This window comes from Pinus tabuliformis, chromosome 9 (assembly GCF_031772625.1).
Source record: "Pinus tabuliformis cultivar Carrire ecotype Pingquan chromosome 9, CPIR1, whole genome shotgun sequence".
NCBI classification, from domain to species: domain Eukaryota; kingdom Viridiplantae; phylum Streptophyta; class Pinopsida; order Pinales; family Pinaceae; genus Pinus; species Pinus tabuliformis.
The window spans coordinates 1,599,425,071-1,599,431,662 of NC_142307.1; positions in this window are offsets into that span (position 1 = coordinate 1,599,425,071).

The following is a 6,592-nucleotide window of genomic DNA, read 5'->3' on the forward strand; positions in this document are numbered from 1 at the left end:
GATTCTAAGGAAATGTAACATCAGTTGTAAACTAGTGTTGAGTGTACAGGTGTTGCATGCAATCAATTTGGAGGAAATTCCAAAATAATAAGGGATAATTTCCTTAGGATTCACGCAAGGAAATAAGGGCCTTGGTGAGAAAATATTTGGCTAAATGTTGGCCAAAGCTTGTTCATTGAGCACGAGAACAATTATTCTTTTGCGCGTTGAGCTCAAAGTTGGAGCCATAAATTTTAATAGTTTCTCAATTCATTGATCAATGTGAAAAGGATTGAAGGGTTTTTTCTAGTTGGGTTCCCCTAGGAATCACTTTGTATTTTTGGTTTTTTTTACTACATGTATATGCATGTTGCTATAAATTGTGAATATCATTCAACATATCAGTAAAGTAGAATTGTGTCTCTTTATTTTAGATTAAATTTCTTGAGCAGTTGCAATTCTATCAAATTTCTATATTTGGTGCTTGATCTAAAGTGGAAGATCCAAAACATATTAGGTATCCTGATGGAGTTACAAGAAGGTTTTTTGGTGCAAGAATATGGCATCAATATTTGCAAGGTAAAGGTAAATGGAAACAAAAAATAACAAGGCCTCTAAACATAGAAGAGAAAGAAAATGTTGCACCATACAAGAAGTTCAACGTAGCTAAACAGTGACATCAGTCACAACATAATAGAGGTGATGGTACAAGATGGTTGCAGTGTTGGACGTGTGGTGAGGAACATCTTAAGAGAGATTTTCCATAGAATCAGGGTGGTAGGCCTCAGATTTCTAGTGAAAAAGAGGCGCAAACTATTGGGAATGTTGGGAAAACAATTCCTCATATCTATGCAGTGTGGGATAACAAGTAGGCATAGCACCAAGAAATTTTTATCGAGATGGAAGATAAGATCTGTGATCAAGTTGTTTCCATTTTTATTGACCCTAGATATAATTATAGTTATGTTACTCCTTACCTGATGGATAAGTGTGGTTTAAATAAAGAAGTGCATGCAGAATCATGGTTAGTATAGTTGGCTACAGGCACAAATAAGAGAGTATAACATTGGGTAAGATCTTGTGAATTTGAGTTGAATGGTATGCCTATAGAAACACATTTTGATGTATTGCCATTGGGGTCATATAGTGTGTTATTTGGTATGGACTGGCTTTATATTCATAGGACCAAAGTGGAGTACTATGAAAAAGACATTGAGTGCTTGGATGAAAATGGAGAACAGAGAATCTTACAGGGTAAGAAGAAGGAAACATCATTTAGAATGGTTACAGTTATGCAGGCAAAGCACAGTTGTAGAAAAGGGTGTGCCTTATTTGCAGTGCATATTTCTAGCCATAAAGGTAAGTATGTTAAGGATGTTGAGGTATTGAGAAGGTACCCAATCTTGCAGCAGTTTCAGGATGTGTTTCCAACAGATATTTCAAAGTTTCTGCCTCACTCAGAAGTAGAATTTTCTATTGAGTTGGTACCAAGGGTAGTACCAGCATCAAAGGCACCATTTAGGATGAGCAATCTAGAGTTAGTAGAGTTAAAGTTGTAGTTGAAGGAAATGCTTGACAAGGGATACATTAGGACAATTGTATCACCTTGGGGTGCACTTGTATTGTTTGTGAAGAAGAAGGACGGTACTCTCAGGTTATGCATTGATTATAGGCAGTTGAAAAAGGTGACCATTAAGAACAAGTATCCATTACCGAGGATTGATGACTTGTTTGATCAGTTGAAGGTAGCAGGAGTGTTCTCAAATATTGATCTAAGATCAGGATGTCATCAGGTACACATTATGGAAGAGGACATATACAAACATCTTTCCAGACCAGGTACAACCATTATGAGTTTGTTGTAGTTCCATTTGGTTTTCCTAATGCTCCAACTACCTTTATATGCTTGATGAATAGTGTGTTGTGTCCTTATCTAGACAAGTATTTTATTTTGTTCATTGATGACATCTTGATCTAGTCTAAAAAGAGGAAGATCATGTTATGCATTTAGTAACAGGGTTGAGATTGCTAAGAGAGAATCAGTTGTATGTCAAGCTTATAAAATGTAGTTTCTTTCATACATAAGTACATTACCTGGGGCTTGTGGTCTCCAAGGAAGGTATAACAGTGGATCCAGAGAAGATAAAGGCTATCATGGAGTGGGTAGCTCCTAGAAATATGGAAGAGGTAAGATCATTTATGGGGTTGGAATGTTACTATAGGACGTTCATTAGGAACTTGTCTCAGATTTCATATCCTATTACGTAATTACAGAGGCAAGGTAAGAAATTTGAATGACAGAGGAATTTGCGAACAGTTTTAAGCAATTAAAGAAGTTGTTAACAAATGATCCAGTGTTAAAGATTACAGATTCTGACAAAGAATTTGTGGTATGCACAGATGCTTGCAAGAGAGGACTAGGTGGATTTCTTATACATGAAGGAAATGTGGTATGCTATGAATCATGAGAATTGAATGACCACAAGCATAATTATCTGACACATGATCTTGAGTTCGCAGTGATCATTCATGCATTGAAGATGTGGAGGCACTATCTTCTTTGCAGGTAGTTTCTATTGATGAGTGATCACAGTGGGTTGAGATACTTGTTTGATCATCTGAATATGAATGCAAGGCAAGCTAGATGGTTGGCCATGATCATTGATTTCAATTTTGAGATCAAGTACATCAAGGGTAAGGAGAACATGGTTGCAGATGCTCTAACTAGAAGGAGGATAGAGGTGAATCATATAGAATCTATGAGTTCTTATCGGACAGACTTACAGGAACGGATCTTACAGGCAGGTTAGTAGGATGACAGGTACATGGAGCTTATGCACAAGTTACAACAAGGTACATGAGTTTAGGATGTGGACTATCATCTTACATCAGATGTCTTGATCATATTTAGGGACGAGATATATGTTCCAGGTAGTGGTGAGCTCAAGAAAACTATCTTGAGAGAGTTTCATGTGAAACCATATTCAAGTCAACTAGGATATCAAAAGACATTGACAATAGTGAAGAAGTCGTATTATCGGCCAAATCTAAAGAAGGAAATGGTAGGTTTTGTGGCTATATGCTCTGACTGTCAGTAGGTAAACACATAATGTAAGCATCCAGGTGGACTACTACAACTGATTGTCATTCCATAGTGGAAATTGGAGGTCATTTCCATGGATTTTATCACACTTTTATCGAGGACATATAGACAGAATGATTCCATCATGGTTGTGGTGGAGATGTTGAGAAAGGTAACACACTTCATTCCAGTGAATTCTACTTATTCAACTAGTGATGTAGCATAGGCCTTCATCATAGATATGGTCATATTACATGGTGTTCCAAAGAAGATTGTGTCAAACAAGGATGCTAATATCACTTCCAAGTTTCGGAAGGAGTTGTTTGCAAGTTTAGGGATAGAGTTGGCCTTCAATATATCTTATCATGCGCAAACATATGGATAGATAGAGAGGTTCAATATGATATTGGAGGATATGTTGAGGATCTATGTGATGCATCAGCAGCAAAAGTGGGAAGAGTATCTTCCACTGGTTGAGTTCACTTACAACAATGGGTATCAGGAATATTTAAGGATGAGTTTATTTAATTCGTTGTATGAGTAGAGTTGTAATACTCCCATCAGTTGTAGTGATCCAGTTAATAGGGTGTTGATTGGACTAGACATGTTGGCAGAATGGAATAGGAAATGCATGTAATAAAGAAGAATGTGAAGATAGCACATGACAGACAGAAAATATGTGCAGACCGAAAAAATTTGTTTAAGGAGTTCTAGGTTGGGGAATAGGTGTAATTGCATGTCAAGTCGAAGAAGAGATCCTTGCTGATTGGATCATGTGCCAGGTTGGAACCTTGATTTTGTGGACGTTTAAAGACTCTTGAAAGTATTGAAACAGTATCCTATTGACTTGCACTGCCCCGAACAATGAAATTCCATGATGCTTTCCATGTGTCGTTGCTTAAGAAATATGTTAAAGATGTTGATTATGTCATTGAATAGTCTGTATTGTAGGTGGATCCATATGGATAATTTCAGTCAAAACCTCATTGTATATTGCATAGAAAAATGCTCATGCTCAAGAACCGAACAATCGAGTAGGTTAGAGTGCAATGGAAGAACTTTGAGCCCGATGAAGTTACATGGAATATGGTGGATCAAATGTGGGCTTGATGCAACCATATGGCTACCACACCCTAAACACCTTTGGGACTATTTCACTGTTATAAGCCTTTAAAGCTCCATGCCCACATATACATATCAGAAGCGTAGTTTGGTGCTTTTCCTTTAAAAATGGGACCACTTAAGCTATTGGAACCCATTACATTATCGGAAGTGTTTTATTCCACTTTAGCCTTAAAACCCCGATCAACACTTTTTATCGCAATACATAGAAACACGGGAAATACATGGGAAACCCCGCTCCACACATATATCCGGATCTCAAATATTTTACATCCATGTTCATATATATTGGAGGTTCCACTCTCGGTTCATTGCCTTCCTATTGCATGCTCCGATCACTGATCCCTGATCAGCTGATCTCCGCCATTCATTCCCTTTTCCAATCCAATGGTTCACAACTGTTTTGGGCAAATAATTAACATGGGGATTAACCACCCGATAAAGTAGTTTCCCTATTCACCCTCACTACTACATGTCGAAGGGTGAATGGGATCGGGTGATCACCATTCAATACCGCTTCCAGTTCTTCAACCACCCGAAATACCATGCACTGTAGAAAACTACTTTCGTAATCCAATGGTCACAGTTCATCGTGATCTAATGGCTATGATTTAATCGCATATCTCATAGTCGCAATCCTCCAATCCAGGCTCTGTCCACCCTAAAGCGTCGATCCGATATTCTTATGGACCCGATATGGATATAAGCCACCCTTTATAAGATTTCAAATCTGGATTTCAGATCCGATTTTGTGTTATGCGACGATTCTTAGTGTAAATGGGATTTTCACTCACGGAACTAAAACTATGTAATAAACTTCGTCGACCCAACATTAAACAAGAATATTTCAAATAAAGCCCCAACTTCTATCAATCATACGATTTATGCGTTAAACATAACAAAACAAAGGGATAATCGCCCGACCCAAATACAAAGAATCTGAATTCATACAAGGGTTTCTACAGGCTCGATAATCAATCATAAACACAACATCATTCATTCACAATAAAATAATTACTGAGTCTCGCCTTGGCCCTATTACACAAATGAAAGATCTTTGTTTTCAAAATACAATCCACACACTATTCTTGCTCTCGCTCTACTCAATCCTCTCCTGAATCTTTCCTCTCTGGCATAATTCTTCAAATTAGTGGCCTCTGTTCCTAATCTGCCTGTAGGCTTACAATTCCATCGTGAATCCTATCTCTCTGTTTCAGAAAAGACAAGGAAATACATATATGTCCTACCCAACAATCTCCTTCCACATATGAAGGAATTCACTATATACTTAGAAATAATATCCTACCCTAACTAATCAATATAACTAATTGGCTTGATCTCCACACAGGGAGGATCACTTGCCACTTATTCCCAATTTTGTTCAAAATTAGGCAACAATTAACTACATACATACTTTGCAATTAATAAAATTAAACAACCAATTCTTCCTCCAAACTTTCATTAGCCACAACATTTGACCACACCATCACATTGTTGGCTAGCCTATATGCTCCTACATCAGACTCCCAAGGTTAAAAATAACCATGATCCCCTGATCATGTGCTTCTGATACGTGTCCTCCTTGATCCCATACTTTGTTCGGTAGTCTGTCCCTGGTTATTGTTGTTGTTTGTTGTTCTCCCGGTCTCGATATTTTATGTTGTATTGCCCCACTAGCTATGCTCTCATTGCCTGTTGTTGTCTCTTCCATATATCTTACTGCTTTTTTCTCATCATCACAATTTATGTCAATCTTCCACACTTTAATTTGAAATTTACCATTACCTTCACCTATACCATTCTTTCCATCCAATCTTCCTTTCTCCTTTTGTCCTCTACTTATTTTATTGGAATGTTGTTATATGAGTCTCCACAACTCATCAATTTCTTTGTCCACTTCACTTTTCATATGATGAATACTATTCTTGTGCAACTGGATGTGTTGTTGCATAAGAACATCATAATCCATGTGCCAATACCTTCTCCATTGATCCCCTGCAACAATTCCAGTTCCTTCTTCTGGTTTCTCATTCATGGCTTCACCACTTCTTACTTCAATTCTCAGTATACCTGCAACTCCACAAATTTCCTGAAAACTAAGAATTCTTCCTGCTTGCTTAGGTACTTGGAATACCTCTTCTTCTAGTAACTTAATTTCTGCACCCTTAAGGATCATGGCATCATATTTGTCTGCTTCTAAAATGTCACCTTCAACCTCTTCTTCATCAATAACTCTTTGTGGTACAATAGTAATCTTGTTACTATCATCTCTTGAACTCATTTCTAGTTCAACAATTCCATACTGCAAATTCAACATCAGTCCATCTTTCTGAGACATTCTGGTCTCACCCTTCCTTACTTCGATCTGATCTTCAGAATCAACTCCTTGTTTCAAATTGACTTCACATT